We start from the raw sequence: 12,294 nt of genomic DNA, 5'->3' as shown, positions 1-12,294 counted from the left end.
TCATCTTTCCCCCATCTCACTCTACCCCTCCACCAGACCTATCCATCAATGTCAATGGCTGCTCTCTTTCCCTAGTCCCGTACTCTCGGTGCCTTGGGGTGATCCTCGACTCTGCGCTCGCTTTCAAACCACATATCCAAGCCCTCGCCTCCTCCTGCCGCCTCAAACTCAAAAATATTTCCCGGATCCACTCATTCCTCAACCACGAAACCACAAAAACACTAGTGCATGCTCTTATCTCCCGCCTCGAGTACTGCAACCTCCTACTCTCTGGCCTCCCCTCTAGCACTCTGGCACCGCTCCAGTCCAACCTACAATCTGCTGCCCGACTAATCCACCTGTCTCCCTGCTATTCCCCAGCCTCCCCCTTATGCCAGGCCCATCACTGGCTTCCTATTGCCCAGAGGATCCAATTCAAAACCCTAACCATGACATACAAAGCCATCCACAACCTGTCTCCTCCATACATCTGTGACATGGTCTCTAGGTACCTACCCGCACGCAACCTACGATCATCTCAAGATCTCCTTCTCTACTCCCCGCTTATCTCTTCTTCCCACAACCGCATACAAGATTTCTCCCGTGCTTCCCCCATACTCTGGAACTCTCTGCGGCAACACATCAGACTCTCACCATCAACGGAAACCTTCAAGAAGAACCTGAAGACCCACCTGTTCCGACAAGCCTACAGCCTGCAATGATCCTCGGTCTACTGAACCACCGCACGACCTGCTCGACCCTCTCCTACTGTATCCTCACCCATCCCTGTAGACTGTGAGCCCTCGCGGGCAGGGTCCCCTCTCCTTATGTACTTGTGTGTCCCTTGTCTTACACATGTTTATTATACTTGTCTATATTTCCCCTTTTCACATGTAAAGCGCCATGGAATAAATGGCGCTATATAAATGCATAGTTTTTGCTTCCATGTATTTCACTGATGCTGCTGCTGCAAATCTGTGCTGCTGGGGATGGACTCTAAACAAAATCAGTCTCCTTCACCCCTCTGGCATCTGAAAATACAATCCTTTCTACAGTCCTCAAGTATAATGCCATGCTACTGCAGAGGCTCTGCTCCTTACCTGACATCAGGACAGAATGGGATATCTATTGGCTGCTTTATAATAAACAAAGGGTCACTATGCAAAGACGTCACTGTGGGGAGAGTGCCTGAACACATGTTACCACTAGCACTTAGCTCAATGATGTACAGTAAGAACAAGTACTGCCATACTGTGTAACTAAATGTCATAACTCATTACTGGAATTTTTTGTTAATTTTTAAAAGGGATTGTCCAGAATAAAGAAGTCATCACCTATCCGCAGCTTAGGTGACAACTTGTTGATCCATGAGGTCCGACTGAAGGAACTCACACCGATCTGCATAACAAAGGAACTTTTATTCCATGATGTCTGACTGAAGGAACTCACACCGATCTACATAACAAAGGAACTTTTATTCCGCTGTAATGTGCATGCTCAAGAGCTTTTCCATTCATTTTCTATGGGGCAGCCGAGCACTGCATCCAGCACTTTCTTTCCGGCAGCCCCATGGAGAATGAATGGAGTGGCGGTCAGGCATCCAACCTGCTGCTGCATTTTGTAACCAGGATGAAGGCACCCTGGTGAGAATAAAAATTCCCTGTTCTGCTGAATGGTGCAGGTCCGAGCAGTTGGACCCCCGATTATCAGCAAGTCATCATATATTGTGCGGATCCTTTTACTTTTTTCTACATATCTCATCCTGTGATTTGCTAGACAACCCCTTTAAAATCTATACAATACAATGATCACGGCTTGGACTTTTGAGGGGTGGTCAGGGCAAAATAAAATTTTGCCAAAGAACAGGGTATATATAAAAAAAAATAAAAAAATATATAAATACCAAACTCGGGTCAAACTAAGCTATTGGCATCAACTTGCATCCTGCTCAAGCTGCTCCAAGGTCTGCAAAAAACACAGGATGCGCTGATGCATCCATCCTACCACCAGCCAGAGTGCTGCGGCCTGTGTTTGGCTGCAGCGGTCAACTGGCTTTGAGTAGTGTGTTCCCATAAAACATGTCATGATGACCTGCTCAAAGCCAACTGACCACTGCAGCCAATCACAGTCCACACTGGTCCGGAGGCTGCTGGAGCTATAACATTACCACTTCCTATCCCAGCACAGACCATGGAGCGGCCTGTGCAGTATCTAGTTGGATGCTGGTGAGTATGACTGAATTTGTTATTTTTTCATATCCTGGACAATCTTTTATTCTGCCAAGACAATCCTTTTACAGAAACATGAGTCAGGAAAACCTCAATTACTTCCTTTTATTCCCCATGTCTATGATCAAAAAACATCAGCCATGGATTCTTCTAGGCAGCTGCCTGGCACTCTGTAAAGGAAAATGGTGGAGGCCCACAAATTAGGAGAAGACTATAAGAAAATAGCAAGGTGTTTTCAAGTTGCCTTTTCCTCAGTTCGAAATATAATTAAGAAATGGCAGTTAATAGGAACAAGTCACGATAAGGTCTGGAAGACAAAGCAAATTTTCAGTGAGAGCTGCTTATAGGATTGCTAGAGAAGAAAATCAGAACCCCCGTTTGACTGCAAAAAATTTTCAGAAAAATTTAGCAGACTCTGGAGTTGGGTGTGGTACATTGTTCAACTGTTCAGACACCTACACAGATATGGCCTTCATGGAAGAGTCATCAGAAGAAAACCTCTCCTGCGTCCTCACCATAAAATTAAGAGTCAGAATTATGTAACAGAACGTCTAAATAAGTCTGATGCATATTGAAAACAAGTGGACTGATGAGGTTAAATTAGAACTCTTTGGCTATGACGATCAAAAAGTTGTGTGTAGAAAAAAGGGCACATAATTTCAGAAAAACAACATCTCTCGCCAACAAGGAACATTTCACGGGTAGAGGGAAGAATGCATTCACTGAAATTTCAACAAATTCTTGATGCAAATATAACACCATCTGTAAAAAAGCTGAAGTTGAAAAGAGGATGGCTTCTACAAATGGATAATGATCTTAAAACACACAACAAAATCCACAATAGACTACCTCAAAAGGTGCAAGCTGAAGGTTTTACAATGGCCCTCACAGTCCCCTGACCTGATCATTGAAAATCTGTGGCTAGACTTCAAAATAGCAGTGCATGGAAGACGACCCAGGAATCTCACCGAACTGGAAGAATTTTCCAAGGAAGAATGGATGAAAATGCCTCAAACATTAATTGAAAGACTCTTGTCTGGCTACAAAAAGCATTTTCCATCAGCCCATTTTCCTTTTTGTAATTTTTAAAATGTAAAAGATGAAGAAAAATTATACACAAATTTTTTTGGCCTAAAATGCAAAGGAAAAAGTGTAATCTTTAAAGTTAGGCCATTTAGAGATCATTTTATCTTCAACTTGTTTAACTGTTCACAATAACAGCAATTTTGACCAGGGGTGCCCAAACTTTGACTGAAGCACGTTTCTTAAGATGGCGTTTGGCAGCAGTTGAAAGATGTGCCAGTTATTAGGAGTATGCCTCATAATGAATTTAGGGCATCTTGCTCCAATGCACGCTTCATCAAGACTGAAGTACAGAACACCAGTCTTGATTAACTGAGCCAAAATGGGTTTTTTTCTCTGCAAGGGCAAATTTTTGGCAAGCACTGTAGGATTACGAATCCTAACTGTGTGTAATATATCAAATGTTAGGACTCCGCTCTGCTTGCCGGTTTGAGTGGTTGTCACAATTTGCATACTTGTATTATTACTTACCTGAAAGTTCAGAGAGAAGCAGGAAAAGATGCTAGTCGGCACAAGACTGCAAGAAAGTTAGTCGCATACTTTCAGTCACATGACATCCGCTCTAACTAATAAGCGGGGCAGAATCCTAACAGTGAATATGGTACATATGATTAGGATTCGGCAAGTCACAACGCTTGCTGAATGTTGGCCCTAACCAGGAACACACATAAGCCCCTCCTCATTGGTAAGTATCATCTCCTCCATGAAGTGACAGCCATAAACAGAACAGATAAGAAGATACCAATGCCATATTCTGTACCAGACCAAGTGCTTTAGGGACTTTATCAAGCTTTTCTCATTTATTTCTAGGTTTACACAGCCGGCGTCTTGGAAGCAAGCACAGAAGACCAAATAAATTGACACAATAAATAGAGAAAAAATAAAAACATTTAAGGCTGTGTGCACACGTTGCGGATTCTGCTGCAGATCCGCAGCGTTTTTGGCCCTGCAGATCCGCAGCAGTTTCTGCTGCGCTGGACAGTACCTGTATATTCAATGGAAAATAAAAAACGCAGTGAACAAGCTGTGGATTTTTCCACGCGGATTTGCTACGGTTTTCAATTCGCAGCATGTCAATTCTTTGTGCTGAATCTGCAGCGGTTTCAAACCTTCTCCATTGTACAGGTATCAAACAGCAGGGGAAAACCACAGGCTAATCCGCAGATATAACGCAGATCTTTTGACCTATGGATTTAGGCAAATCCGGGTGGAAAAATCTGCAGCGCAATCCGCAATGTGTGCACTCACCGTAACAGGGTATTCCACATCTTAGTACATAATAGCATTCAATGAAAGCAAGTCTACCACCCTTTCATCTGAAGAATCCGTGGTGGACCCAGAAGGGTATGTGCACACGCTGCGGTTTTTGCTGCGGTTCCGCTGCGGTTTTGGCCCTGCGGAACCGCAGCAGTTCCGCAGACATGGTACTTTACCATGTAACCCTATGGGTTTTCAAAACCGCAGTGCTCACGCTGCGGTTTTTTCTGCGCGGTTTTGCTGCGGTTTTTTTTCCGCAGCATGTCAATTATTTCTGCGGATTCTGCTGCGGTTTCACACCTTTAACATAGTAGAGGTGTGAAACCGCAGGCCAAAACGCAGCAAAACCGCAGGTCACTTTACCTGCGGTTTTACCTGCGTTTCCGCGCGGAAAAAAACGCAGCGGAATCCGCAGCATGTGCACATAGCCGAAGTAGGACCCCTAGTGATCAGTAAATGAAGCATAGCTTAGCGATATATCATCACTTACTAGCAAGCAAAACCCCATTCAGACCTGTCCATATAAAATGGAAAGAGCATAGCATCCTGAAAGTCTAATAAAGTACATATGTTATTTTATAGGATTTTAAGGGTAAGTTCACAATAGGCATTTTTTTCAGTGTTTTTTTCTGCAGCAAAACCCAATCTCTTGGCAGGAAAGAAGCTGCAGAAAAAAAAAAAAAAAGCAGATTTTCCTTGTTTTTTTCTTCTTTTTGTTTTCCTGCAGTTTTGGCATGCTAGATTTGTCTCTTGTGCATGCTGATACAGTTTAGTGTTGGAATAGCTTAGTTACTCACCGATAACGGTGTTTCTCGGAACCCATGACAGCACCACGGAGAGAGGGGATCCGCCCTTCAGGGACAGGAACCTACAGAAAAAGGGCGGTACCTCTCCTCCGCCTTCAGTTGGTTACAGAGCATCAGAGGGTCTCCAGGTTAGTTAGACAACAGAAATACATACACAATATTATAATACTGCTTACTTATCAAAGCACCGTGCCTAAACAGAAACACTCTACTAACAGTAAAAACGTGCTCACCATACTCATGAAGGGGAGGGGAATAAGCGGGTGCTGTCATGGGTTCCGAGAAACACCGTTATCGGTGAGTAACTAAGCTATTCTCTCTCACCCATGACAGCACCACAGAGAGAATTTCAGAGATTGGTAGCTTAGGGAGGGACCACCGCCTGAAGGACCCTTCTCCCGAAGGTCAGGTCAGATGTAGAGGCTAGATCTAATCTATAGTGCCTAAAAAAGGTCGAAGGTGATGACCAGGTGGCCGCCTTACAGATTTGTTCTATTGATACCTCAGATCTTTCAGCCCATGAGGTCGCCATTGCCCTTGTGGAATGAGCTCTCAGCCCTTCTGGGATGGTATTCCCGCTGGATGAATATGCCAGGGCAATCGCATCCCTTATCCACCTTGCCAGGGTACTCTTGGATGCTTTGAGCCCCTTCCGAGGACCCTGGAAACATACAAAGAGAGAGCCTTCCTTCCTACACTTTTTGGTGGCCTCTAAGTACTGTACTAGGCACCTTTTAACATCTAAAAGTGTGAAACTTTTCTTCCCCCTTATTTTTTTGATTCGGGCAGAAGGAAGGAAGGACGACCTCCTGGGATCTGTGAAAATGTGATGACACTTTGGGCAAATAGGCTGGGTCAGGTTTTAAGATAACTCTATCCTCTAGAATTTTTGTGAAAGGAGGCCCCGCTGACAAGGCTTGAATATCGCTCACTCTTCGGGCTGATGTTAGTGCCACCAGAAGCACCGTTTTAAGAGATAGGATTTTTAGGGGTGCCGAGTGAATTGGTTCAAACGGAGGGCCTGTCAGTGTTGAAAGTACCAGATTCAGGTCCCATGATGGTAATCTTTGACTGGCTATTGGCCTCGATCTGGTTGCGGCTTTAATAAACCGTGCTACCCAGGAGTCACCTGCCACATCATGGTTATAGAGGGCGCCTAATGCCGCTATTTGTACTTTTAATGTGTTGACCGCCAGACCCTGTTCTAGGCCCACTTGTAGGAATTCTAGGATCTTATCAATCTGAACCCCGTCCTGAACCTTTGCCCTAGAGGTGGATAGAAATTTTTTCCATATTCTACCATAAGCTCTCATTGTAACCGGTTTCCTACTCTTTTGTAGTGTAGTTATCAGGTTTTCTGAAAAACCCCTGTCCCTCATCAGTGCCCTCTCAAATTCCATGCTGTTAAATGGAGGTTCGGTGCCTGAGGATGTAGCAATGGGCCCTGCGATAGCAGGTCCGGGAGATCCGGTAGGACCCATGGGTCGGTTACTGAGAGCATTCTTAGCCAGGAAAACCAGGTTCTTTTGGGCCAGAAGGGGGCTATCAGTATCATTCTTGCCCTGTCCTGCCTGACTTTCTTTAGGACTGCTGGAATGAGCATGATTGGGGGAAATGCATATGTTAGATTCTGTGTCCATGGGAGCATAAATGCATCCAGAGTTAGAGGATTCCCCCTGGGATCTAGGGAGCAGAAGGCGTCTACTTTTTTGTTTTTGAAGTCGGCGAACAGATCCACGTCTGGGGTCCCCCACATTTTTACAATCTGCCGAAAAATGGACTGCTTTAGTACCCATTCCCCCTGTCGCAATTGGGTGCGGCTCAGAAAGTCTGCCCTTTGATTCTCTGTACCGCGGATGTGTATGGCTGTCAGAGATAATAGGTTTGCCTCCGCTAGTTTGAGGATTTTGGCGGATGTGTCCATTAGGGTTCGGGACCTGGTTCCCCCCTGGTGGTTTATATAGGCCACTGTGATCCGATTGTCCGAAAGGATACGGACATGGTGGTTCTGGAGTAGGGGTAGGAAGTGTGTTAGGGCATAGCCTACTGCTAGAAGCTCCTTTTGATTTGAGGAGGCTCTTAGTTCTTGACTTCCCCATTCGCTCTGAGTCACCTCGTTGTTCATGTGCGCTCCCCATCCTGTGGGACTGGCATCTGTTGTCACCACGTGTGTTATCTTTGGTGCCCAGGGGATCCCTTTGGACAGGTTCTCCTGGTTTCCCCACCAAGCTAGGGAATGAATAGTGCTTGAATTTAGGGTAATGCGACCCTCTAGGTGTCCCCCTACTACTGCCTGGTTGGCCAATACGTCCCACTGGAGATTTCTCATGTGTAACTGAGCCCATTGAACTGCTGGTAGGCAGGCAGATAGTGAACCCAACAGTGACATGGCCTTCCTTAGTGTCATGGAGGGATTTTGGATTGCTCTTGCTGTAATTTGAGCGATCTTCTCTTTTTTGTGGTTTGGGAGGCGACACTCTTGAATGTTTGAGTCTAGTGTTAGGCCCAAGAATTCTTGAACCCTGCTGGGCTCCAATCTTGATTTTTTTTAGATTTAGAAGCCAGCCCAGGTCTTGTAGAGTGTTCATCACCCTGTCTCTCTGTTCCCTGCATTCTTGAGCCGAGCTGCCTGCTATTAGGAAATCGTCTAGATACGGGATTATTATTATATCTTGTTCCCTTATATGAGCCATCATTTCCGCTACTATTTTGGTGAATACTCGCGGGGCTATCGATATTCCGAACGGCAGGGCTCTGTACTGAAATTCTTTGACCTTGCCTTTTATTGAGACGGCTAACCTCAGATACTTCCTGGAGTCTTTGTGGATAGGGACGTGATAATAAGCGTCGCTGAGGTCCAACACCGTCATGTAGCAGTTTGGGAACAGGACTTTGGTGGTAGATTTGATTGACTCCATTTTGAAGCTCTGGTTCTTGACGTATTTGTTTAGCTTTCTCAGATTTATAATTGTACGAAAGGTGCCGTCTGGTTTGGTCACTAGAAAAAGAGGGGAGTAGAACCCTCTGCCCATATCCTGCAGGGGGACCTCCTGGAGGACTCCTTTTTTTACTAGGTCTAGAACCTCGCTTTCTAGCGCTTCCTGTTCTCGCACGCTGGATGTCAGCGGCGTTACTACATATTTTTGAGGCGGGAGAGAGAAAAAGTTTATCCTTAGGCCCTCCTGGATTAGGTTTATTATCCAGGGGTTTGTTGAAATTCTCCTCCAGGCTGGAAGGAAAAAGGATAACCTTCCTCCCACCCTTGGCGTACTGTCACTTGGGGGGCTTTTTGTCCCGGGGAGAGTTACTAAAGAAGAAGCCTCTAGCTCTTCTTTTATCATCCCACTTTTGTTCCCTTGGTGGTCTTCTCTGAAAAAACCTCCTATTCCGAAAGGGTCTTTTAAATGCCGCTGGCCCTAAATTTGGGAATCCTTTTTTCTTGTCCCCTGCTTTCTGGAGGATGTCATCTAACGTTTCCCCAAAAAGGAATTTTCCTTCACAGGGGATGGAGCATAATTTCATTTTGGTCTGAAGGTCCCCTGGCCAACTTTTAAGCCATAGTGTCCTTCGGGCCGCGTTTGAAAGTGCTGCTGGTTTGGACGACAGTCTGACTGAATCGGCCGATGAGTCTGCTAGGAATGCAGCCGCTCCCCTTATTACTGGGATAGAATCTAGAATTTTATCTCTAGGTGTCCCTTCCCTCAGCTGTTTCTCAAGTTGGTCCACCCATACCATTAGGGCTCTTGAGGTACATGTCGCCGCTATCGCTGGCCTGAGGTTACCGCCTGCAGACTCCCAAGCCCCCTTTAGAAAGGTATCTGCCTTCTTATCTAGGGGGTCCCTGAGGGTGCCTATGTCCTCAAAGGGAAGGGCGAATTTCTTTGAGGATTTAGCGACTGCCACATCGAGTTTCGGGGCTCTGTCCCAAGACGTGGATGCCTCCTCCTCAAAGGGACATTTCCTTTTAAGGGAAGGGACTGTAGTATTTTTCCTGTCTGGCTTGTCCCATTCCCTTTTGATTAGACCCTTGACGATTTCGTTTAGCGGAAATACTCTCCGTTTTTTCTGGCCTAGCCCCCCCGAACATTATGTCCTGGACTGTCTTATCCGGCCTCGGGTCCAATACCCCCATGGTAGACCTTACAGCTTTCACCAGTTTGTCTACCTCTTCTAGGGGAAAACAATGGCGTCCTCCTGTTTTCTCGTCTGAGGATGAGGAGCCGGATTCTGAGGGTTTAGTCGAGATTTCTCCCGACGTGGAAGAGTATGACTGGGAGGTTTCTACCGTGTCTTTTTTCCTCGTTTTATCCTTATGTTTAAGGGATTCGAGGGCACTCTGGACCTCTGATTTAATTGCGGCCCTTAGGTCAGATGCGAAATCCGGAGTCTCCTGACAAACAATTTCTTTTGTACAGGACTCGCATAGTTTTTTCTCCCATGATACCGGTAGGGGTTTAGCGCAAGTGGGACATTCCCTGTTCTTTTTAGCCTTCTTCTTTCCCTAATAAGGGAGAGGGATTGCATTACAAGGGTGACATTCACGAAGATCACTTACCCCCCAAAAAAAGGCGCGCGGCTGCAGGTACCGGTTCGGGAGACGGAGTCAGGTCCTGTATAGGCTGATCTCCTGGTGGCGTTCTGCTCCTCGCTGCTGACGTGCTACGCCGCGTGGAGTGACTGCTGGAACGGCACTCTGTGTTTCGTTCCTTTTGTCGGTGGTGGTGTTGGTGGTGCTGCTGCTGCTGTTTCAGCTGCTGCCTCTGCTCCTGTTGCTGGTCGCTATCCTCCATTATTAGGATCGCTTCCAGCCAGGAGTTTCTGCACCTCACCTTTTTTAAACTTGGCGCCGTGTGACGTCACCGCTCCCCCTGCACGCGCTGGTCGGGGAGCGCGCTCCTGCGCATGCGCCCGGTTCCGGGACCCGGAAGTCGTTAGTCTACTTCCGGGGCAGCGGCCATCTTGGTACTCTCCGTACCATGGCGCTGCCCACGCTCCACCGGGTCCCGCTGAGCCCCGACCTCCTTTCCGGAGCGGCGACTCCGGCGTCTCTCCCCCCCGCTCACTCGGCAGCCCGCATCGGCCCCGGCGGTGACGGCTTCGGGCACCGCACCTGCCGCGACAGGGGCCTCCCCCGCTGCCGATACCCGGACAGGCCGGCCCCGGATTCCTCACAGGTACGCCGTACTGTGGGTCCCTCCGTCAGGGACAGGAACCCAACTGAAGGCGGAGGAGAGGTACCGCCCTTTTTCTGTAGGTTCCTGTCCCTGAAGGGCGGATCCCCTCTCTCCGTGGTGCTGTCATGGGTGAGAGAAAAAAAAAGTCTTATTCTATAGAATCATGTTTTGACACAAAACATGCTGCAAATCATGATACCTGCGTTTTTGGTGCATTTTTTCACCACCCATGCATTTCAACGGGTGAAAAACGCTGAAAAAACGTGGAAAGAGACATGCTCCATTGTGCAATAAACCATGCAAAGCACAAAATCCTGATCACAAAAAAACAAGCTGTGTGCATGAGATTTCTGAACTCTCATAGGCTTTGCTGGTAATGGAAAATGCAGCTGAAAATTAGCATAAAAAGGGCATTTAAAAAAAAAAAAAGCATCAAAAACGCCCAGTGTGAACTTGACCTAAAATGTTTTTCCACTTTTAAAAAGTGGTCTCCAAAAAAATTGGTCCAGTGCACGCTCTCCACCACTGCTCCTGCCTTTATGTTTTAGCTGTAGCGGTAATATCAGGTTGGCGGCTGACATCACCACTGCAGCCAATCATGGTGCGGTCCATACTGTCTACATCTATGTCACAGACCAGATCAGCGATTGACAGTATTGGAGGGAGAGTACTATCTGATGTTATTTAACATGAATCCTATCGTTCGGGATACTACTTAGTAATATAGAAAACCCCTTTAAAGATATTCTGTCAGCCCCCCATAAGATTTTGAGCTATTACTATGGGCATACAGGTAATAGAATTATTAAACCAGTCTTGCCTGTATACCTCATAGTTGTGGTGAAGATCTTGAGAAATGCAGTTATAATGTTTTATGTTAATAATTTCTTCCAAAGTATAGGAGTAACCCCGGCACACTAATAACATGAAAGTAAAGTCTTCTCAACGACAGTCTTTAATTGTTGTGATTTTATTGATTGTGAAAAAATTTCTTCCAGGCTCTGGGGTGTGCAGTGCCTGAAAGAAAACCCTGCCTCCTCTCTTCCATATAATGGCACCCCTCTTCCATGCACGTCATGCTTACCTGTGACGTGCAATTGCGGGCGCTGTAGTCCCGGGCATGTGCTTCAGCTTCAGGTCACAAACAGATGACTGGACATTCTTCAGGATTTTTTGGTAGACAGCAAAATTCATTGCTTCATTTGCCACAGCAAGTCTTCCAGGTCCTGAAGCAGCAAAACAGCCCCAGACCATCACACTACCACCACCCTATTTTACTGCTGGTATGATGTTCTTTTTCTGAAATGTTGTGTTACTTCTACGCCAGATGTAATGAGACATACACCTTCCAAAAAGTTCAACTTTTGTCTCTTCAGTCCATAGAGTATTCTCCAAAAGGCTTGGGGATCAGTAATGGTTTTTGTCTTGGAATTCTGCCATGCAGGCCATTTTGCCTAATCTCTTTCTTATGTTGGAGTCATGAAAATTGACCTTAACTGAGGCAAGTGAGACCTGCAGTTCTTTGAATGTTGTTGCGGGGTCTTTTGTTACCTGGGGGTACTTTCGGTCGGCCAGCCACTCCCAGAAAGGTTCACCACTGTTCCATATTTTCGCCATTTGTGGGTAATGGCTCTAACTGTGGTTTGCTGGAGTCCCAAAGCTTGAGAAATGGCTTTATAACCTTTTCCAGACTGATAGTGATAGGTGTCAATTACTTTGTTCCAGACGATCTTTGGATTGCCGCATGATGTCTAGCCTTTGAGAAAT

At 46.2% G+C, this 12,294-nt stretch overlaps 1 protein-coding gene across 2 annotated transcripts in view; it reads right to left on the bottom strand.

Moving 5' to 3' along the window:
* Positions 1–12,294, bottom strand: part of UBE2W (ubiquitin conjugating enzyme E2 W) — a 55,619-nt gene that overhangs the window by 23,264 nt on the left and 20,061 nt on the right. The gene's annotated exons all lie outside the window — the stretch shown is intronic.

This window comes from Dendrobates tinctorius, unplaced genomic scaffold, assembly GCF_039654945.1.
Source record: "Dendrobates tinctorius isolate UK_male_01 unplaced genomic scaffold, ASM3965494v1 ptg000169l, whole genome shotgun sequence".
Taxonomy (NCBI): domain Eukaryota; kingdom Metazoa; phylum Chordata; class Amphibia; order Anura; family Dendrobatidae; genus Dendrobates; species Dendrobates tinctorius.
The sequence above is the reverse complement of the archived record's forward strand: the minus strand, read 5'-3'. Positions and strand labels throughout refer to the sequence as shown.